General features: G+C 63.5%; 1 protein-coding gene across 1 annotated transcript in view; it reads right to left on the minus strand.

Annotated features, from left to right (window-relative positions):
- Positions 1 to 6,957, minus strand: part of ZNF469 (zinc finger protein 469) — a 46,893-nt gene extending 39,936 nt beyond the window's left edge. The window contains exon 1 of the mRNA XM_021093669.1: positions 4,989 to 6,957. The gene's annotated coding sequence lies outside the window, so the exon portion shown is untranslated. The remainder of the gene's footprint in view (positions 1 to 4,988) is intronic.

Below are 22,971 nucleotides of genomic sequence, written 5' to 3' on the forward strand. Positions count from 1 at the left end.
CCTGGCCGGCGGCCTCCACAGACGACACTGGACGCAGGCGTGAGGCACCGGGGGAGCCCAGTGCCCGCCGGGTGGGGCGCAGAGCCCCGCACCTCTCTCCCTGCGCAGTGTCCAAGCGTGGCAGGTGGCCGGAACCAGCCTGGGGGGCCCAGTGCGGGGGCCCCACCTGATGGGCCCTGCCTGATGGGCCCTCTGGCTGCTCTCTGCTGGGTGGGCTTTGGCTGTAACTTTCCTGGACGAGAACCGTGGACTCTGCTCGTTGTTGGGGACATTTCTTCCGATTGTGCCAATGGGGCCACCTCCTCCAACAGTAGGACCTGGTCCTGGCCCCCTCGCCCTGTCCAGCTGTGTCTTGGTGATGCCACACGGACACCCTGGCCCTGCCCCTTGCCAGGAACCCAGAGGAACCCCATTCCACAGCGTCCCCAGAGGGCAGTGTCCGGCCGGCCACATGCCGGGCCCGGAGGAGCGGGGCCTGTTTGCACATGGCCACCCTGGCCCAGCCGCCTCAGAGGAATGCGGAAAATGCACCGGTCACATTCTGCAGGGCAGCCGTGCCCAGGCCTTTGGGAAGACGCGATGGCCGCTCATGAATGTGGATTCTGTTTGGCTGCTGGCTGGGATGCTGGCCTGTGAGCAGCTCAGAGGCAGGACAGAGGCTGTGAGCAGACAGCCAGGGGACGGAACGTCCCCTGTCCTGCTGCTTGCTCCCGCCCACCGTAGGGGCTGAGGGCGGCTCTGGCCAAGGCCCCCGTTTTGCTCGCCTGTGCCACATGCACCCCTGCCCTCACCTGGGCAGCCACTCGCCTGGCCTCCCTCCTCCACTGGCTGCGACCTCTGGCCAGGTGGGGTGGCCGAGCCCAGGACCAGCAGCTCAGCTGCGTTACCGCCGGCCCTCTAGGGAACTCAGACTGGGCCCCTGCCTCGTTCAGGGTTCCTGGGAGACTGAGGGGGACTTGACCGCGGCTCTGACTTCCCCCTAAACCCATTTGTTTTCACTCCAGGGACTCCCGCCCCAGCCTGGGTGGTGGGACAAGCGCTGCCCCTTGCGCTTTGAGTGCTGGGTGATGGGGAAGACGGGGTGGGGAGGGGCCTGGGACCACGGCGTCAGGATACGGCAGGTAAGTCCCCAGGGTCTCCCAGACAAGCCCTGGGCCTCCCCATGGTCACAAAGGGAGCTTATACTGGGAAGTGTCCTGCGAAGAGCCAGATCCGTTTAGACAAGGATGTAATTCTCAGAGGCTGCTGCGGTCCCAAGAGCTGGGATGAGGAGTGAGCAGGGGACCTGGAATGCGATGCTGTGTCACAGCCCCGGAGTCCTGCCAAAGCAGCCGCTGATCTCACCTTCCGTCGCCGGGAGTCAGGACTGGCGTGTGAGGGGCAGACCTGACAGTGCTGACCATGGCCAGGCCCTGGCCCCTCAGCCCCCGCCTCCTCCCCTTCCCCAAGGTGGCCTGGCACGCCCTGGCAGGGGGTATCTGCAAGGGTGATGCGGACCCAGAAGGCTGAGGGGCCCGAAGCCTTGAGCACCTGAGGAGGGAGGAGGACAGAGGCTCATCTCTGTGGGGGGGGGGAGCCCTCTGGGTACACATGTGACAGGGCTGTGCGGTGTCCCCAGGAGCAAGGACAGCAACTCGTGCACGGCACACACGTCTAAAGTAGGCCCACCATTCATGCTTCCAGGACCTTTGGCTGCATAGAACAAGCCAGCCCCAGGGTAGACACAGCCCCAGGGTGCGCAGAGTACAGGCTGGGTACACTTGTGCAGTGAACGACCTGCCCAACTGTACAGACCTACTGCTCCTGCTCCCGAGGGAAATGGTGGGACCGAGTGAAGTACAAGATTGCAACCAGTCACTGTGGACAGTGTCTGCACCCCGGCCATGGCCATTGGGTGAAAGGTGACGATAAACTAGCCAGGGAGAGACCCCAGGCACATGCAAGGATGTCTCACAGAGTCACCCCACCCCCACTCCCCTCACGCTCAGTTCAGCGCTCAGCATACAAAATAGGCCAACTCCATTAGAGGGCGAGGTTGGCAACAGAATCCAGAAAGCCCCCCACCGGGGTGTGGTGAGCGCTCTGCCCCGGGCTCAGGGACACAGGGCTCTGAACACAGTGTCACCTTCGCGTTCACCGGGGACAGTCTAGCTGGGGATGGGCTGGCCCATAGACTACAAGAGGTGGGGTGCAGGACTGAGGGCCGAGCAGAGGAAGGGGCGTCCTGACGGCGGAGGTGGGACCACACGGCAGTGGCAGAGGTGGGAGGGAGGATGCCAGGCGTCCAGGCGCAGGTGGGAAGGGGGCATCGTCCTAGGTGCTGAATGGACCAGCAGGGCTGTCCTGGCAGAGAACAGCCTGACTGTGGCCATCCTCAGCTGCTGGGTTCCAGCCCTGCAGTGGCCGGGGCACGGGCTGGTTGTGCACCTTCCCAGCTGTCCTCCCCACCACACACCTAGAACGATCCCAAACAAAGGGGCGGGCCGGCCGGGGTGGCGGCAGCCCCGCTGGGGAGGCCTGGGGAGGGAGGTCCACCAGGACCCGGGCTGCGTCCCGCCTCGGCTGCACGATGGTTCCCTACAGTCGGCCTCTGTCTGGGACTTGCAGCGGGCACTGTGCATCGGTTCAAGGCTTCTGCATCTTCAGGACCCTCCCAGAGATCGCGGGGGTCTCCGTGAGCCCCAGGGCAGGAACCATGGTAGCATCTGCGCGCTCGCATGCCTGCCTGTGCTCTGGGGCTCCGTGCCTCAGTCTGTCCTATCCTGTGATGCCCTGCGCGGTCCCGCACTGTCCTGGGGACGTGCCCACACAGTTGTTTCTGGAGTCTGCCCTCTGAATCTACAATGCCCCCCCCAGCCCCTCCTTTTGGAGAAGGAAGCGGATGGAAACTGAATTCTGAGAGTCGAAACCAGAAGGGATGGGGTGGGGCTCAGCTCGGAAGTCTCTGGGCTCTGGAGGAATCAGTGTGAGCCGAGGTCCAGGAGCACATGCGTCTTTGGCACCAGCAGTGGTGGCAAGTTTCCAGCAGAAAAGAGGTGAGAGCAGGTCTCTGCTTCCAGGCCACCCCCGTGCGCACAAACAGGAAGACAGGCAGAGACCCACCGAGCTTTACCCAGGGAGGGAGGCAGGATGGTGCCTGGCCGGAAGGTCAAGCTGGAAAAGGGTGCAGGCCCTGGAAAGATTAGGCCCAAAGGGGACGTAAACTCCCCGTTAACATTCTCCAGAGGCAGCTGCGCGCGAGCCACCCTAGCAGGTGTGCGGCCCAGGATGACAGGACCGGAGGCAACAGAGGCGTCAGGTAGGAAACCTTCTCAGAACCGCTCTGTGATTTCGGGGGTGGGACCTGGCTGCTGTGCTAGGAGTGAGTTCCCCGTTGCTGGGGGTATTCAAGCAGAGTCGGTAACCTGGAAGCAGGATCTGGTGGAGACTGAGGCCCAGATAAGGGGGTTGAGGTCCATGACTTCGAAGTCCTCTCTAACCCTGGGACCGGGCTGCTTCTGCACTGTCGGGGTGGTGGCCAGCCTGGGGGCCAGCTGCAGGGTCTTCATGCCCTTTACCTGCGCTTCCCAGGCACGCATGGCCTCCCTCTCTGCCGCCAACAGGACTGCCCCTCTGCCCGCTCACAGGGGGCTCTCGGCAGGCTCTTAGCTGCAGTTTTGGACTTGCCGGGCCGGGCACAAGGTACACGAGGATGCCCCCCCAGGCCACCTTTTCGGAGGTGGCCCTGGCTGCCCTTCCTAACTGTGACTCCACCCCAGCTGCCCCCCAGCTCCCTGGCTGGTCCTGCTTGTGGTCAGGAAGGCGGGTCTTTGCTGGGTCCCAGGGCACCGGGGACAGTGTGGGGCACCCAGAGGGCTCAATATGTATTTGTTCAAGCAAGAGGAAGACGCGGGCGAGAGTCCGATGAAACGGAGAGGGGCTCCCAGCCACCGCTGCTCGCTAGCTGTGCTGCACTGTCCAAGTTACTGAACCTCTCTGGCCCTCAGTTTCTTCATCTAGAATATGAGGCACCACCTACCTCCCCAGAGGAGGACTGAGTGCAGTAACACGTGGCACAGTCCCTACATAGAACCAGAGCAACTGCTCCGGCGCCAGTCCAGAAAGGGTTAACAGTCTCCGCAGCTGCTGGGGCGCTGCGGGCAGGAGCCCCCACAACCTCCGCTGCGCCCCAGGTCCTGGCCCTCCGACCTGTGTCGGAGGCAGGGTCTGGTGGCCGCGGGAAGTCCCCGCGAGCCCGGCTGGCCTTCCCTTCCGGCTGCCGCCGTGCGGCGCCGCGTCCCCACGGGTCCCTCTGGCCGAGCTCCCTCGGCGCGCCGAGCCAGCAAGGGGCGCGGGCCGGGTGGGGGCGCCGCGTGGCCTCCCCAGCAGGGACGCAGCGGCCCGCAGCCCCCGGCCGGAAAGACCCCACCCCGCTCCGCGCGCTGCCTCCGCCGCGGTGCCCAAGCGCCGTGGGGGCGACCCGGAGGAGGCGGCAGCCCCGCTCGGGGACTAACCGCTGCGATCCGCAATGAATGGCCGCCCCCGGGCTGCCCGCGCCCCTGCCCGCCCCCGCTCCCGCCGGAATCCCCAGCCGTGTGTGCCCGCTCCCCGCAGTCTGTCCCGGCGGCCCCCAGCTCCCCGGAACCCCCCGCTCGGCGGCCCCGATGGGCACGCAGTTCGGGGCGCCTGGGCTGCACTTTGCAAAGTGTCCCGCGGAGCTGGTCTGAGCTCTGCCAAGGGCGCCGGACAGGGCTGAGGCCGGGCGGGCCGGCCGCGGCCCCCGCCGAGCCCCCGGCGCGCCCTGCTGTCCGCGGCGCTGCACGTCCCGGCCCGAGAGCGAGGTCGGGGCAGCCGGGCCGCAGCGCGGCCAGGGCCGGGAGGGTCCGTCCGGGCCCGCCGGGGCGCGCCGCCGAGGGCGCGGGGGCGCGGGCGGCCAGGTGACCCCCAGGGCCAAGCCCCGAGGCCCTCCGGAGACGCCCGAGCCGGTAGCGCTGCCCGTCCACACTCACCTCCTGCTCCGAGGGCCCCGCGCCGCTCGCCGCGCTGGCGGATGCAAACGAGCTCCCGGAACGGCAGCCGCGGCCGCCGGCGCCCGGCCCGCGCGCAGCGCTCTACGGCGCGGAGGCGCAGTCCTCATCCCTGACCGCAGGCCCGCCCGGGCCGCGCAGCGCTCTGCCCCTCCCGGGCGGGGTGGGGAGAGGACGAAAGCAACCTCCACCCGCTTCCCAGGTCGGGCCGCGCGGGCCAAGTCCTCGCCAAACAAGCTCCCGGCGGCCGGCTGGGTGCTGCGGCGGGCCCTCCGCCCAGCGCTGGGCGGCCCGCGGGTCGGCCCCCGGGCGCCCGGCAGCTTCGGTTACCAACTTCGCCCCCCTCCGCTCCCTGCTATTTTTAGCCCGGCTCTTCCCAGGTGAATGTTTCCTGGGATCCTCCCCAGTGATGGGGGGTCCTGGTGGGAAAGGTATGCGAGCCAGCAAACCCAGCCCAGGCCCCCTGCCAGCCCACCCCCAAACTGGCGGGGCTTGCTGCTGCTCAGCAGCAAAAGCTGGATCTAGCACGACTTTCCAAACTGCTGGCATAAGTGTACCCTGCGGTTTCCAATCGCTTCTCTATCTCTGGCCTCACCAGATTCCAACCCCGGAAACACGCCCCCGGTGCTTCTGGCCAGGAGCGTCAGGGGGCCGCACCACTGTCACTTGGCACCTGCTTGGGGAACTTCAGTTTGAGGTCCTCCCGTGCCTGGAGGGTGGGAGTTGATGGTTCCCCAAATTATAGGGCCTTTGCTCTGGGCCCCCATCCAGCCTCCGCCTGTCACAGACTAGAGCACAGATAGTGGGAGGCTGGGACCGTGCCGTCCCCGGAGCAGGAAGGGCCCTTACAGGTCCTCTGCTCAGTGGTTCCGTCACAGATGAGGACATCCAGGCCCAGAAAAGGCAAGGGACTGCTCACAGCCGCACAGCCCAGTGCCTGGGACACCAGAGGGGCAGGAGGGAGAGGCCGGTCCCGGGTGTGGACATGTGGGTCCCTCAAGGTCAGGGGGCAGCCCTCGCGGGAAGCATCCACCAGCAGGTGCAGCTGCTCTCCATTCTGGACAAGCCAAGGCAGGACTTAGGATGCCTCTAAGAGGTGAAGTTGGGGGGAATTCTTCACTTTACAGAAAGGCATCCTTTCAGAATTAGCCCTTTGAACAATGTTCCCCCTGAGAGCTCTAGCCACAAAGTTCAAGTTTCAGCCCCGCTTAGGGACACCTTTATTATGTAAAGCAAGGTATAGGTAACTCGGCCTTCGGCCCAGAACCCTGCTTGCTGGCTGGGAAATGAGCGGGCAGCCCGCTGTGCTTGCAGCCTGTGTGTCAGAATCAGTGGTCCAGCGCTGAGCTCTGCGTGTGAAGTCACAATCAGCTCAAACACACTGAATCAAAGTCGGTTTTCCTGTGGCTGCTCATCACAGCGTCTGAGGAGGTTCCAGAAATCCCTGCCAGTTGTCTCAAAGACTTGGATTGGACAAGGGGCTCGAGGCCCCGCTGCCCAGCCCTGCTCGGTGCTCAGGGGCTCCGAACCTCAGCTCACGTTTCCATGGCATCACTCGGGGCCTCTGGGTCCTGGGATCTTGCTCTCCACGGATGGCGGCAGGGAAGGGGCTGAGCACCCCCGCCAGGTAATCGGTATTTCAATCAAGTTGGTTTCCTAAAGTTTCTAGTGCCGGGGGTCCCCTGGCTCAGACAGAGTTCCCAGAAGGTATTTCCTTCCTCATTCTTCCTAATGGGTCTATTCTTGTTTGTAAGAAAGGCCAGTTTCAGAGCTCAGGGGTGTGTGTGTGTGTGTGTGTGTGTGTGTGTGTGTGCGCCCAGCCATGGCACATCCCCCACACCCCTTGGTGTGACACGTGTTCTCTCTTGTGAGTGTGCACAAGGACAGAGGTCCGCACTGCCGCCAAGACCACCCTAGGGGGCAGGTTACCATCCTTCCCCTCTCATGAGGGTGGGGGGGGGACGGGGGTGGGGGCGGCAAGCCTCTGCTGTTCCAGGGCCATCATTCCGCACAGCCGGGAGCTTAGCCCTCTGGGTGGGTGACACTGGACAGCCCCTGAGCCCTGGCTCCCATCCTCCAGGTGCACCTCCTTGGGGGTGAAACCAGAGCTCCTGCATCAGGGGCTGCAGTGGCCCACAGCAGGGGAGACCAGAGATGCTGCTGAGCCTCCTACAAGGCACAGGCTGGCGCAGGACGAAGGTACTCCGGCCCAGACGTTAGTGGTGCCAAGGGCGAGGACCCCAGGCCCGGTGGCCTTTGGGGGGCCTGAAACCTAGGCCTCTGGATCCCGGAGCCTTCGCTCCCCCTCGCCCCGCTGGACTGGAGCCACGTCCCCCTCTCCGGAGTCGCTGCCCAACAGACCACCCCCGCGGGGCTCTGGGGAGGGGGTATGGCCAGTAGGTCTGGGGGGAGATGGGGCGCTCCTGCCTGTTTGCTGACAAGTAACAGAGCTAGAAGGTTCCCGGCTGAGCCTCTGCTCTCCAAGAGGAGAGGGCCTGGCAGGGGTGCAGACATGGAGCCTGGAGTCCCATGGCCCGCCACCCCCCAGAGACCGAGGTTCCCTGGCCCCCTGCACCGGGAGAGCCGGTCAGCTCCTGAGTCATCCACTAGCTTCTGCCTGATGTCAAAGTGAAACCGCGCACCCAGAGCCAGAGCAGAGGTGGGAGGAGGGAGGCTCCAGCAAATTCCAGGGCCGTAGTGTCACAGGGCCGCTGCAGCTCCACACCGACGGTGCCTGGGGTGTGGACACCCTAGTCCAGGCAGCCACGCACCCCGAAAGCAGCATCCACCCCGCCTGGGGGTGGGACTTCTCCAGGGGGTTCCCGGGGGACGAGACCTCCTGCCTTGGACCAAACCTGGGCCTGAGATGTGCCAGGTCGGATGTTTCAGCTGTCCAGGAGTGTCCCCAGCAAGTGTCCCCTGCCATCTGGGGCTCCTCAGCGCCTTGATCAGATGGGGAGAGTGAGGCAGGGAGCCCGAACCAGGACGCTGGAGTCAGTGTCAGAGCCTCTCGCGGGGCGGACTGACTGAGTCCAGGGAGAGGGCGTGGTGGCCAGAGCGGCCGAGCCCCCAGTGCCCCACTTCTCCTGCGGGCGGGGTGTGTGGATTTGGTGGATCTCGGCCCTTCCACGCGGCTGCAGAAGACATCGGCGTACATGGAACCCAGGAGCGCCCAGGGTGTGTCCTGTGCACTGTCCCCGATCTCTAGGAAGTGGGCTCCAGGGCACCCGTGTCATGAGCATAACGTTGCCAAACAGTCTGTGAACTCAGGGAGGTTGGTGCAGGCAGGCCTGGCCTCTGTCCCGTGCTGCGCCTGCCAGCTGTGTGTCCCTGGGCAAGTCTGCAACCTCTCTGAGTTTCTGCCTCTTGGGCTGGGAGGTGCAGCAGTGATGCCCACCACTCAGGGAGGATTTGAGGGGCTGAGAGGGCAGAGCAGGGCCCGTGGGGTGGGGTGGCGGGGCGGCCCCTGCTCCTCTGGACAGCGGCTGGGGTGTCTGGGGGTTTTGGAGCTGCTAGACGTGGTAGCGGTATGCCAGGAAGCAGGAGCAGGCGGTCCCAGGACACGAGGGCCCATGATGAGCTGCTCTGGCCCTGATGCCCCCTGTGCCCTCGGGCACCCCAGCCAGGGCCTGCCTACAGTTCACTCCTGACATCAGGGGGGAATACTCAGGCTCTCGAGGACTTTACAGGAAGCACAACCTGGAAAGAATAAATCTTCATTTACACGCACGGTGCCAGCTTTTCTGCCCGAGTGCAACTCTGGTCCCCAAGAGGCGCCTGTAGAGCTGCTTCGACGGGCTCTCTGTGCATCTGCAGGGCCGGCTGTGACGCGGGCGGAGCCCCAGCGAAGGTGGGTCAGTGGGGGGAGCTGGGGGGGAGGCCGGAGCAGTGGCTGCGTGGGTGGGGCCGGAGCGAGCAGCCGCTTTCCAAGGAGACATTCCAGACCGGCGGTGGCGTGACTCAGCCGCTGGGAGCACGGCTGTTTCTGCCCATCTGCCTGGCTTCCAGTGGCCACGTGTGTGAGCAGAGGGTGGGGGGAGAGGGACCGTCCCAGGGAGGGTCCCACTCGCAGACCCGGGCACACCCTCCCTCCACGTGCCACGCACACCTCCCCGTCGCACGCATGTGGGCAGCCCCGGCCATGGGACCCACGACTTGGCAGAGGGTTGGGCCTTGCAGGACGGCCAGCCCTCCTCAACCCCCCTCCCAGGAACAGCTCCTCCGCCTCCAGGAAGCCTTCCCTGCCCTGCACCCTGCCTCAGGGATCCGATTTTTCCCAGGCTGCTTCCAGCTGGGCCGGCAGGCAGTGGGTGGCCCAGGTCCAGACCCCAACTCTGCCATCGGTCAGCCATGTGGCCTGAGCCTCAGTTTCCCCATCTGCTGTGGGAAGTCAGGCTCCTTCCTGAATGTACCGGGGCCCATGCGTGCTCTTCACCGCGCCCCCAACCCCGGCATTCTCGGCCCGAGCGTCCTGGATTCAGCCTCCCGTGGGCCTTCGATCTGGGAATCCTTCTAATGAAAAGAAAACAGAGGTGGCGGAGACCAGCCCGGCCGCGGTAACCCAAGCCAGCGCCTGGTGCATGAATGGGCCCTTTCATGGGGCGGCCGCAGAGCGAGGGCCTGGGCCGGAGAGGTTCGTGCGCGGCAGAGGGAGAGGCAGTGCCCGGGGCAGGCCCGGGGCAGGCAGGAGAGGGGAGCGGCCTTCGGCTCCCACCTCGGGGCCTCGGAGCCTCCGGACCCAGGCCTCAGCCTCCTCCCCGTCCACGTCCTGGACGCCCCCCCGACACCCAGCCTGGCTGCCAGCCGCCGGGTCCAAAGGCCACTGTCGTTGTTTGGCTCCTATAATTACGTCTCCGAGGGACCACTACAAATTTACATTTTGCTCAGCTCGGGCATTTATGCGGAGCCTGCGAGGAAGGCCCCGCTGTCAAAGGCGCATTGATGTGTGTTTGTGTGTTGCTCGGGGTGACGGGCCACGGCGCGCGGACACAACTGGCCCTTTTAGCCGCGCGGCTCTGGGCACAGCGGCGCCCTCACCACCTGGGCCTGTGTAAACGCCTCCGCCGCGCCGGCCGTGAATGACTTCAGTGTACGCGGGTTTTTTTCTTCCATACCTGGCCACCAAAACTGCCAACATTCTTCCAGAAAAATGTGGCAAGTTTCTCTGGGACGGTTTACTCCGGGAAAGGCTTGTCCACCTCGGTCCGGCCCAACACATGCCAGCTTTCACTCCGTGAAGCGATGCGAGAGAAAAGCTGTGCTTCCGTTCCTGCCACCTGCTGCTGGGGCCAGCCGGACTTCCTCCGGACTGGCCGGGGGCAGAGGCTGGTGACCATACTTGCCGGCTGAGTCTCCGAAGGGACACGACAGGCTCACTGTGTGCTCCGCGTTCTGAGGGCCTGGCCATGTCCAGCCTGCAGGGGCGAGCAAGCCCCCTGTCTGGGCAGAGCCAGTGGGCCAGGGTCTGGAATCAGCCCGGGTACCTGGGTCCCGCTCTGGAGGCCAGTGGATGTTCGGGAGGCCCCGGGCGCGGGCACAGGCTGTGCAGATGTCCCCCCTGTCCCTGCCAGGTGCCACCAGGATGCCAGGAGGCTGCCTCTCCCTCATGGGCCAGTGCCCATCAGGATGCCTCCTCGGGGAGAACACTGATGCCAGGAAAGGAGGGGACAATAATGGGTAGGCTGGTAGGTGACCTGACCTTGGTTCTGTGTGTGACCACGCATGTGTGTGCACGTGCATGTGTGTGCCTGCATGTGTGCACACGTGTGACCGTGTACATGTGTCTCTGTACCTGTGAGAGAGTGTATGTGTGTCTGAGTGTGGGTATGTGTGTTTGCATGTGTGTGACAAGCATGTTTACGCGCGAGTGGACGTGTGTATAAGAATGTGTGGGGGGGGAGTTCCCGTCGTGACACAGCAGAAACGAATCCGACTGGGAACCATGAGGTTGAGGGTTCAATCCCTGGCCTTTCTCAGGGGGTTAAGGATCCAGCGTTGCTGTGAGCTGTGGTGTAGGCCGGCAGCTGTAGCTCCGACAGGACCTCTAGCCTGGGAACCTCCATATGCTGGGGGTGCGGCCCTAAAAAGACAAAAGACAAAACACACACACACACAAAAAGAATGTGTGTCCGTGACTATACATGAATACATCTGCGACTGCAGGTGTGCACGCTCGTGTGTGTGCCTGTGTTCACACTGATTCTCCAGCATCCGAGGCCAGGCCTCTGTCGGGGGCCCGCCGCTCCTCCTGCCTGCAGCGGGCCTGGCGCACAGAGCCACTCGTGCCCGCTGAGAGGTGACCGAGCAGAGTGCTTGGAGCCGCCGGAGGAGCCTGTGAGGATGAGCAGGTGAGGCCGGGTGGGCCCCTGTTGGAGGAACCCTCTCGTGGTCGACCCTGCGAGGGCGCCCAGGCTCCCCGTCTTGCCCGGACCGTGCCCACACAGGGGAGGGTCTGGAGGCCCGTCCAGAGGCAGTGCTGCGGCGTCCAGGTTCCCATTCCAGGCCTGCCTCTTCCTAGTAGGTCTGGTGGCCCACTGCCACCTCGTCTCCCTGCCCCGGCCCCAAGGGCTGTAGGGTCCCCCACGGCGACCAGCACTGGAGACGCTGCCTCTCGTGTCATCAGTGTCCTTCTTTCCTGTCTGCCTCCCCACACAGGTTCTCACACACTCAGCACAGCCTGAGAGTTGGCACCGCTGCCCCCAGCGCCTGCCGGGTTCCCTGGGCCCGGCCTTCCCGGGGCCTGGCCGCGGTGGGTGCCCCACACACGGATGAGTGGGGCCCCACAGACACGGGTCACAAGAGCCAGGAAAGGCCAGCTCAGCTCCTGGGCATGGAGCCCTCCCTGCTTGTCTGTGCCTCGGTCACCCAGGGTGTGTGGGGGGACAGACTCCCCGGAACGGCTGCACATTCCCTGCTGCCGTGGAGCCCAGGGGCTTGACCAGTGGGCTCTGTGGCCTCATGGAGGCCTGAGCACGTGGGCTGGCTGACCGGTCTCTCAGGCTCTCAAGTAAACCTTGGGACCGCAGGCCTTCCCTGAGGCCAGGCCGGACACTGGAACAAGGACAGGCAGTGGGTGGTGCTCCCGCGCTGTGCCCTGGCCCCAAAGAGGCCTTGTGCCCAGGCTCCTTATCCTCCCAGGTGCTCCCAGCTTCCAAGCCTCGCGCCTCAGCGTGACCACCGCCCTGTGGGGCCCTCGGGCCCAGCGCCTGGCTACGTCCTGCCCACTGACCTCCCAGCCCTGCCCCCCTGCAGCCACAAGCCTGCCCCCCCCCGCCGGATACCCAGCTCCCGCCCCTGAGACCTCCCTCTCTCCGGTGCCAGCGTCCGGAGAGAGCAGGGTTTATCTATGATGGCGTCCCCAGGTTGTCCCTTTCCTTGGGGAGGTCACGGAGGGACCACGGAGCCTCCAGAGAGAGCAGCGCACCCGGGCGTGTGGCCTTGCTCGGGCCTCATCTGTCAACCGAGGGAGAGCCGGGCCCTCTTGTCGCCGTCCCCAAGCTGTGCTGGCTGGACTGGGGCCACGTGTGCCTTCCAGTAAAGGCAAGATTTACTTCCCAGCTCGGCCTGCTCTGTGGCCAGTGCTCAGCCGCCACCCGTGCCCCGAGACTCTGGGCGGGACCGTGAGACGGGGGTGGCGGTGCTGAGGTGCCAGGGTGGTGGTGATGAAGTTGCTGATGGCGACGCCGGCGATGGTGGGGGCGGGGATACGGAGGGCGGTGACGGTGGTGACGGCGATGACGACAGCGGGGATTTCGCACGACCCTGCTGTCGCCGTCCGGGCAGCCCCGGTCCCCCGCGCCCCCCGCTTGTGACACAGGACTTCATGTTCTGCAGTCTCTGCGCGTGTGAGGGACGGGAAGCGGCCGGGCACCCATGTCCTGAGTCTGTCATCTCGTCACCTGCCCTCTGGGCTCCGGCCCCCATCCGTGAAACAAGGAGATGGAACTGGGTGATGCCCGAAGGGTCCGCAGGGGTCCGGGTCTTCGGCCGTTTTAGCTTCACAGCAGCGGCTTCGCGGGGTCCTTCTTCCCTGCGCAGATGTCTGTGTTTCCTGCTGCTGCGGCCCAAAGCCTGCCTCACTTGTGCTTTCAGCTGGGATGTCCCGCTGGGCCTCTGACGTGACCAGAGACACACGCACGCCCGGGAGACCCCCAAGGCCCCAGGGTACACACACTGGTGCTTCAAGGTCCACGAATGAAGCACAGCAAATGCACTGGCTTCGCTGTGAACCAGCAGGCCAGCTCCCGTGCGGATCGTGGGCGGCTGGCTAGCTAGGGTCACTCGCTGTCATACCAGCCAGGAAGAGGGGGCCCCAGGGATGCCACACCCCCAAGCCGTGACCCCTGCCGCCCGTGAACGCGTCCCCCGCGGCCCTCCTTTCCAGCACGGAGCTCCGCCGCTGGCTCTGAGCACGCCTCCATGAAGCCTGGCGGGAGCTCTTGACTAGGTCACAACCCGCTTGGAGCTCAGGGCTCCTCGTGTGTCCGGGCGACAATCAGCCCTGCCCAGCCTCTCACACCTTCTGGACATGAGCCAAGCCCTCTGCAGACACTCAGGGCCACGGCTCTCTGCCCCGGACACCACGGCCGCGGGGAGGCAGCCAAGGGGGACACACGCCATCCATGTCCCCTGGGATGACCTCTGCAGGGTCCACTCCCTTCTCTCCTGGAGAAGGTGGCCATGGGGGAGGGGCGGTTCTTGAGGTCCGCAGCCTGGGGTCACCTGGGAGCCGGGGGCTCGGGTCCCTCCCGGAGCCTTCCTGCCCTGGGCGGCTCTCAGGAGCTCTCTGGGGAGACATCTCTTCAAGTGACCAAGAGAAGAGCCAAGTGCGGGGGTGGAGTGTGTCCCGCTGTCCTGCCCGTGACCTGTGGACACTCGGAAACGGGGTCCTCGCAGAGGAGCTGGACTTGAGATGCGATCATGGTGGCGTCAGGGGGCCGAGTGCAGCGGCTGGGGTCCTTATGAAAAGCGGGGGATTTGGACAGACTCGGGGGAAAGCGTGGTGAGGCCCTGGGGCCCCCAGAGGCTGGGAGGGGCAGGCAGGAGGGAGCCGGCCTTGCACACCCCTGGGTCTGGGGCTTCTGGCCTCCAGAACTGCAGGAGGACGCGTTTCTGCTGCTTTAACCCACCCAGCCCGCGTTGATTTCACAGAGGCCCTGGGAAACCAGAGCACTGGGGACTGAGACGTGGGGGTGACAGAAACGGGTGTCTGTAGTAAGAAACACAGCAGCCGACGCAGGTGGCATGCAGCTTCCACCAGAACGGAGGCTCCAGAGTGACATAACACGTGCTGCTTTTCCTGAGCAAACTGTCCGGATTTAAAACACACAGCCTCGGGCGTTCCCCTGTGCCTCGGTAGCAAAGAACCTGACGAGGGGCCACGAGGATGTGGGCCCGATCCCCGGCCTCGCTCGTGGGTCACGGATCCGGTGTCGCCGTGAGCTGTGGTGTCGGTCGCAGACGTGGCGGCTGCAGCTCTGATTGGATGCCTCGCCTGGGACACTCCACGTGCTGCACCCATGGCCGTCTTCTGGAGCCTTCTTCCACTTCGGGGGTCCACCCTGGGAGTCTCTGGGCTCAGGGCAGGTGGGGACCCCCTCCACTTCCCCCACACCTTGCGTGATGTAAAGGCCGACGCAAGCTGCACACCCGCAACAGAGCCAGGATCCCGCCTTCACTGCCCCCGGAAACTCTTCCTTAGGTGTCAGTGTGAAAAGGCAGTTCCAAGGGATGGCCGTGCCATTTTTACGGAAAAGCAACAAGAGCTGACCGCTCAGGGACAGGAGCCCGCGGACAGGCTGCGCGGCCACCCCGGCCCGGGCACGGAGGGTAATTTGGCAATTTCCCGGTGTGGAAAATTTTTGTGTAAAGAACAGGTATTATTTTTGCAACAGGGAAACGATGCAAATGAAAAGCGGTGGCCCCAGCCCAGGAGCTCAAAGCCGTGCTGCCTGGGGGGGGGCCAGTGCGCAGGAGGGGGTGTCCCTGGGACAGGGCTGGATGGAGCAGACGGCTATGCTTTCTGAGGCTCGGCGGGGCCGGCCGCAGTGACTGCCTGATGTCTGGGGGCCTCTACTTCCCTCGGCCTCCCCAGCCTGAGAGGAGAGACGGGGCTGGAACAATGTCACGTCATGGAACCGTCACGAGAACGCCTATGAGCTCGGGCGGTGCTCTGGGAATGTGAGCATCCCGTTCGAGACGAGGGGCTGGGCTCAGAGAGGCCAAGCGATCTGCTCCAGGCCACACAGCGATGGGCCACGGGCTGACATCACACCTTCCTTGGTCTGACCTCAGTCTCTGTACTCCTTCCACGTGGAGAAGTGAGGAGAGGACGGCTCGCAGGCCCTGGTCTGGCTGGTGGATTCCTGGACCCCCGGGCAGACCTCAGGCTGGTTTGGAGCAGCAAGGAGGGGGCTCGGCCCGGCCTTTGTGCCAAGGGCACGGAGGAGTCTGGGAAGAAGCAAGCAGGCCTTGGGCCCAAGGTGTGGATTTGTGTGTCACTGGCATGTCACCTGCATGTCAGGCTGGACCTGGTCCCCTGACGTGTGGGTATAGGCGTGGTCTGGGAGGTGGGCTCCTGTGTGAAGCGGCAGGTGTGTAGCCAGAACACATGCCCGGGCCTCTGTATCACAGGTACGGGGTTTGCTCCTGGAGCCTCGGGACTAGCCTGGGGCCACCTGGACACGGTCCTCTTGCAGGAAGCGCCCTGACGCTCAGAGGCTGGGGACCAGTCTGAGGGCGCCCGGCAGGAGGTGGCCTCGCGCTGGGAGAGATGACCTGTGCCGGACCTGCGCCCTGGCTCCAGGCTGGGGAGGGGAGTCCCTGGCCAGAGCCCCCCTGAAGCTGGGCCAGAGGAGCAGGACGCTGGGGACACTGCCTCAGAATCGAGGAGGTGTGCGGGGAGCGGGCAGCCACTGCAGAGGCCACGCTCGGGGCCACAGCTCCGCGGTGGCTCCCAGCTACCGACTGACGGCTTTGGAAAGCCCTGGAAGGGAGAGACGGAGCCCTGAGCCCTGAGCCCTGAGCCGGGCGGGGCCCACCCTGGGTCTGCGGCTGGAGAGAGGGCTGCCCAGCACGCGGGCCCCGGCCCTCCCCTCTCCTCAGTCCTTCGAGGCTGGGACCGGCTCCGGAGCCCGACCCAGAGGCTCGGCCATCTGCGCAGAAGGCCAGGCCCTCGATGCCAGATCCCCTTCTGGGGGCAGAGGCGGGGCGAGCAGGACAGGCCCGCCTGTGTTCCATATAAGCGCCGGATTGTTCTCCCTGCCCGAGTCGGCTATTATGCGGAGGCCGGTCCTAAAATAATATTGCATTTCCTCTCCCATCACTGGGAGGAGGACGCTCACCGGAACCCGCCGGGCGGGCGTGCTTTCTTGTGCCGGCCCCGGGGACTCGCGCGCCTCCCGGCCGCTGGGGAGGAAAGCAGGGCTCCGCGCCGGCCGCCGCCTCCCAGTCCCCAGCGGGGGGCGGCTCTGGGACAGCGCCGCCTCTGTCTTTTCTCAAACGTGGCTCTGGGAAGGTCGGTCTCCTCCCTGGATTGTTCAGCCTGCCTGACGGATCGTGAGCCCGGGGCCCCAGGGACGAGGGCCAGGGACCGGCTGGTGACAGACGGCGGGTCTGGCTCACGAAGGGCCCCTGGGGGGCGGCGGTGCTGGTCAGCACACGCCGGGGTGGCCGCCGCCCCAGGCGCCCTCGCACGGCCCCCTCCTCTTTGGGCCGCTCCCTGCGCGCCTGTCCCAGCTCGTCGCAGTGGCTGGGTCGCACCCTCCCCTCCGAGGGGCTCAGAGCCCTGCCGTGCTCCTCGTCACGGCAGGTGTGCAGGTGCCCGAAGCACGAGGGCGGAGGGCAGAGGCCACTCCTCACAGGATCCCTGGTGGGGACGAAGCTCAGGCTTCGGTGCCGCCCAGACACTTGCAATCCCAGCCCCACGAGCTCCGGGACCTGGGCTTCGGCGCCTGTACTTGGTGTCCTCACCTGTAAAATGGGCTCAGACTCACGCGGAGGCTCGCTGTGAGGATTGAGATGAGATAGTGCACGGGGCCAGCATGTAACCCGGTACATGACGCTGCTGTTATTAAAACTGCAAAGCTGTGTGTCGTTGGAGCTTATGCTGATTTCCTTTTTTTTTTTTTTTTTTTTTGTCTTTTTGTCTTTCTGCCTTTTCTAGGGCCGCTCCCGAGGCATATGGAGGTTCCCAGGCTAGGGGTTGAATCGGAGCTGTAGCCACCAGCCTACACCACAGCCACAGCAACGCGGGATCCGAGCCGCGTCTGCAACCTACACCACAGCTCACGGCAATGCCGGATCCTTAACCCACTGAGCAAGGGCAGGGACCGAACCCGCAACCTCATGGTTCCTAGTCGGATTCGTTAACCACTGCGCCACGACGGGAGCTCCTGATTTCTTTCATTTACTGTGCAGGCATTTGCTTTGTACCCATCATAGGCCAGGCCTTCTGGTGGGCACCGAGGGCACGTGGAAAGGGAGGAGGCAAGACGGTGGTGGTGGTGTCCCTTAATGACCCCCATCTGGAACCTGTGAATGGGTCTTTTTAGAAAGAGGACTTTGCACATGTCACCAAGTTCAGTGTCTCCAGCTGAGGTGATGAGAATCCTCTGGGTGGGTCATAAATCCAGTGATGGGTCCTTATAAAAAGGCAGAGAGAGGAGTTCCCGTCGTGGCAGCGGAAACAAATCCGACTGGGAACCATGAGGTTGTGGGTTCGATCCCTGGCCTCGCTCACTGGGTTAAGGAGCCGGTGTTGCTGTGAGCTGCGGTGTAGGTCGCAGGCAGGGCTCGGATCCTGCATTGCTATAACTGGGGTGTAGGCTTGCAGCTGTAGCTCTGATGCAGCCTAGCCTGGGAACCTCCATATGTTGCTGGTGTGGCCCTAAAAAGACCAAAAAAGAAAAAAAAAAAAGCAAAGAGAGACTTGAGACAGAGACACAGAGGAGAGACCATGTGAAGATCGAGGCAGAGCTGGGAGAGGTGCAGCCACAGCCAAGGCTGTCTGGCGCTGGAAGAGGCAGGAAGGACCCTCCCAGAGCCTCTGGAGGGGGCTCGACCCTGTGACACCGTGAATCTAGGACTGAGGGACCCTAACTTTCTGTTGTTTGAAGTCCACATGCCCAGGCTGCCCCACAGCAGTTAACACAGAGTCTCGGGCTCTGGGGGCCTCGGGGAGGGCGGTGGTTGGGATCCAGAGCCCCGGCTCTCTCTTGCATGTGCTGCTGACTCACTGGGTCTTCCTGGGCCTCTGCTTCTGCATCGCACCCCTGCCCTCCGAGGCACAGCTGTCACACGTCCCCTCTTTCAGAGTACAGACCTCAGGTCATGCCAAGACAGCCTGTGCCCCCCTGACCCCTCCTGGCTGGTCACCTGGGGCCTGCATGGGGAGGGGGTGGTTGGGAAAACTCTCAGCCAAGAGCAAATAGACCCCAAGTGGGGGGGCTTGACCAGCCCACAACTCCCACCCCGTCCGACCTAAGAGCTCCCAAGCGTCTTCACAATCCTGGGACAAGAGCAAAGACCCTTGAACACCCCCCACCCCACTGCAAAGGGGGGCCACCTGTTTGGGTACAGCGAGCAGACCCGCGGCGGAGACCAGCTGTCTGCGTCTGTTTGAAGAACCACAGTCAAAGGGCAGGTGTGCCTGCAGGACAAGTGTCTGGAGCAGAGTGGCCGATGACCGTCCCAAGGGACCAAGGGTGCCTGGTTAGCCTCCGGAAAGCAGAATTAGCCCCTTCCCAGGTTGACCAGCAGCCGCGTTCCTGGGAGAGCCGGTGGGCGTTAAAATCAGGCGCCCTGTGACCGAGGGAAAGCTCGAGCCCGGCGAGGAGAGCCTGCAGGTCGGTCGGGGGTGGGGGTCTTGCAGGCTGGTGGGATGCCGAAGAACCTGTCCCCCGGGCCGGCAGTGCCCTCCAGGTACTGGGACCACCGTGTGCCCCAGGGGACATTCTGCCGCCTCTGAGGGCACCCCCGCCTCCCCCGCACGCCCGCCCCGGCCCCATCCTGGGTCCCTCCTGGCCCCGCTCCTCCCTCTGCTGCTGCCGGGCTGGAGGCGGCTCCCGAGGAATCAAGCAGCCCGCGTGGCTGGGACTGTGGCTGTGCTGCAGGGGACGCGGAGTCCCCAACAGGTGGCTGGAGGAGTCGCGCCTGGAGCACGGAGGCTGCTCTGTGGCCCTTCCAGAGCAGACACCGAAACTCGAGCACGCAGTCACAGGTGAGACACGTGTTTGGTCTAAAAGGGTGACAGCAGGTCCCATGCTTTGGGGGACCTCCCAAGTGGTGCCTTCATCCCCCAGCAAATTTCCCTTGAGAGTCGAATGTTGTCCCTGGGTGTTCTGCGTGTCTTTCTGAATTGTCACGGGGCCTCAGGGGTCTAGGGGCCCCAGGAAGACCGCCCCCGGCCCCCCTGTGGTCTGTTGGGGGGAGCAGCTCTCTGCCGCGGAAGGACCGCTGCTTGCTCTGAGCCTGAGCCCGGGGGACGCCTGCAATTCGGGTTTGCCAAGGCCAGACGCGCCGGGGACAACTTCAGCAACAAAATGGGGACGGACGGCAGTGGACCTGCTGCCGGGCCACGGGGTGCAGGGCAGGGCGTCGATCCGCGCAGGGCGCCGCCCGGAAGAAACAGGGGAAACGCTGCCGCGAGAATCGCCGGCAGGTGCTAGAATCGGCGGCTCCGTGACAGGCGGAGTCCACACAGTCGCGCAAGAGAGCTGTTAAGCACAGAGAGAAAAAGAGTCGTTCACAGCCCCGAAACGAGGGCAGCACGGAGCCAAGCACTGCACGTCGCCCCTCCTGGCGTGGGCCCCGGAGGTGGTGCCCAGGCCACGCTCTGAGAAGGCACGGCCTCACTTCTGCTGGATTCCCACCAAAACGTACAGCCCTGGTCTCACCGTGAAAACTATCAAACACAAACCAGGGGACCCCCTGAAATAAGTGGCCGGTGCTCTCTCCTCAAAGGCGTCAAGGTCACGGGCGGCTGAGGGACGATCTGGGTGGGAGGAGACAGAGGGAGGTGACCAGCCGACACTGTGGCACCTGGCTGGGCACCTCAGCCAGAGGAAGGCCTGCGCGCGTTGGCCGGCCAGGGGTCTGAGGCCGGAGGGCAGGGGGTGGTTGTGAAGTCCCTTCATTGCTCCTGACTCGGTCCCATGTCGACGTTGGGGCCGCAAGACGGGATCGGAACTCTTGGTGCTATTTTTGCAGTTAGACGACTCCATACCATGCTTTCAAAACAAATAAATAAACACACAGGCAGATGAGAAGGCCAAGGTCAAACACCTCAGCCTCTGGATGGAACAGCCCAGATGATCAGGGCTCAGCCCTCTGCTCCTTCCCCTCCCGGAGCAGAGCGCCGGTGCCTCCGCCACCGATTCCGCTCCTCCGAATGGACTCCAGTCGGCCAGCAGCCCTCCTCGAGACAGTGCAGACACGGCGAGGGCAGGGGCCTCAAGGCAGCGTAGACACAGGCACTGGGGCCCCAAGGCAGCGTAGACGCAGGCACTGGGGCCTCAAGGCAGCGTAGACGCAGGCACTGGGGCCTCAAGGCAGCGTAGACGCAGGCACTGGGGCCCGAAGGCAGCGTAGACGCAGGCACTGGGGCCCGAAGGCAGTGAAGATGGGGGGCTGGGCCAGGGAGCGGAGGGCTGACCACCGCCCCCACCTCTCTGTGGTTCCGTCCCTGGAGTAGCTCCAGTAAACTTGCAGATCGAATGAGCGCCCAGCCCCGAGGCCGAACCCTCTCCTCTGTGGGGTCTCCGGGAAAGCACCTGTGGGGAACAGAGGAATGATTCCCAAAGGTGCCCACGTCCCAACCCCAGAACGAGCGAGTGTCGCCCTGCATGGCAGAGGGCCTCTGCAGGGGTGCCTAAGGTAGCTGTCCTGAGACTGCAGGTGACCCTGGGTCACCTGGGGCCAGAGTCACCAAGAGGAGCCTGGCAGGAGGAGGGCAGGGCAGTCGGAGTCGTGAGGGGGTCTGCAGATGCTTCGCTGCTGGTTTTGAAGACCGAGGAAGGGGCCACAAGGCAAGGAGGCAGGTGCCTGAGAAAATGGAGCCCAGATTCCTTCCTGGGGCCTCTGCAGGGCACGTGACTCTGCCAACACCTGGGTTTTAGCCAGTGAGACTTCTGACCCCCGGAACAGTAAGGTACTGAGTGCGTGTGGCTTGCAGCCACTAGGCTTGTGGTCATTTGTGTCAGCAGCCGCTGGCTTCCCGTCCGCTGCGGGGGGACACTGGGGACAAGGAGTTGGGTCGTCTTGAGGGTAAACCATGTGCCAGCCTCTTGCGCTTCACACACCGCAGCCCCTGAGTTCCCGAGAGAGGGCCGAGACGGTCAGAACCAACCTCGTCCTGCACACGCAGCAGCCAGGGTGACGACAGGCTGTCGGCGCCGACGGTGACCAGATGGAGGCCGGGGTGGAGGCAGCCCCTCTGCTGCGATAAGGTAAACGGGACTCTCGATCCGCCTCACTTGTGCCCATCAGAGCTCTCATTTGCCAAGAGTTGCAAGGATGGACCAAGTTCAGCCCCAAGGCCAGACAGTCCCATGGAGTGGACTGCTCGTGGCCAGGGCCCTCTGGTGGCAAGTGACAGAAAACCTGGCCCAAACGGACCAAAGCTGGGAAGGAAGTGTTTAGCTTACATAACGGGAAAGGCCGCTGGGGGCCCTGGCCTGTCAGGTGGCTTCTCCCACAGAGCAGCCTGAAGCCCTCCTGGTCCAGCAGCAGGTGGTCCCGGCTGACAACTCAGAGAGCCTGGTCACAGCCTCTGAATGGGTCTCATGCGCATCACGGTGACTGGGGGACAGATGCTCGGACTGGAGGGGATGAGCCGTGGGCCCACCCTGCAGCTGGGGTGGGGACAACACCAGCCTGAACCCCCGAAGGCAGGTACAGAGACTTAAACCAAAGAAGAAGGGAGACAGGATGCTGACGGTTAAAGACCAATGAGTACGCAGTGCGGGGGCTCAGTGTCCACTCTGCATATGAGAGAACAGGTGTCCGCTTCTGCCTGAGAAAACACAGCCAACACTCGGGGCTGGGGTTCAAGGCGGGGATTCCAAACAGCACCATTCCAGCGTGATTTAGAAAAATCAACACCGTTTGAGACATCACAAACTTTCTAGAAACAAACCCACGAAAGGTGTGCAAGACCTTCATACAGGAACAGCATAACACAGCTGAGGGAGCCAAACAGGGACACGCAAATGAAGGGCCACACCCCACTCATGGGCTGGGAGACTCAATGGCTTAAAGACGTCAAATCATCCCAAACTGACCCGTGGATTCAGTGCGGTTCCAATCAACACCTCAGCAGCACTTCTGAAATCAACACGCTGCTCCCGAAGTTTCTGTGGAAAAGTAGAGGGACAAATGTAATGGAATCTCGAGTTTCTAGCACATGTCACTCACAATGTCTGGGATGCAATCCAGACGTGCCTGACATACAAAGAAACAAGAAAACGTGACTTATCCTCAAGAGAAAAGACTCCTCACGGAAGCCAACCCCGAGGTGGTCAAGATGTTAGACTCAGCAGACAAGGGGTGTAAAGTCTTCTTTCACTAGGCTCAGGGATATAAAGAAAATTATGTTTTTAATACGTGAAAAGGCAGCAAACCTCAACAGAAAATAGAAACTACAGAAAAGAAGCAAATGGACATTCTAGTGCTAAATAAATACAACGTCTGAAATTAAAAAATCACTTGATGGGCTCTACAGCAGAATGCAGAGGACAGAGGAAAAAAGTCAGTGATATCGAACATAGGTCAATAGAAATTATTTACTCCGGAAGCAGAGAGTTCAAGATTGCAATTAAAATTCACAGAGACTCAGGGACCTATGAGATAATATCACAAAGTCCGCTGTACATGTAATTGGAATTGCAGAGAAGAGGAAGGCAGAATGAGGCCAAAAATTATGTGGACACAAAAGCTGAAAATGCCCCCGATGTGGTGAAAGACACAG

Source organism: Sus scrofa, chromosome 6 (assembly GCF_000003025.6).
Source record: "Sus scrofa isolate TJ Tabasco breed Duroc chromosome 6, Sscrofa11.1, whole genome shotgun sequence".
NCBI lineage: Eukaryota > Metazoa > Chordata > Mammalia > Artiodactyla > Suidae > Sus > Sus scrofa.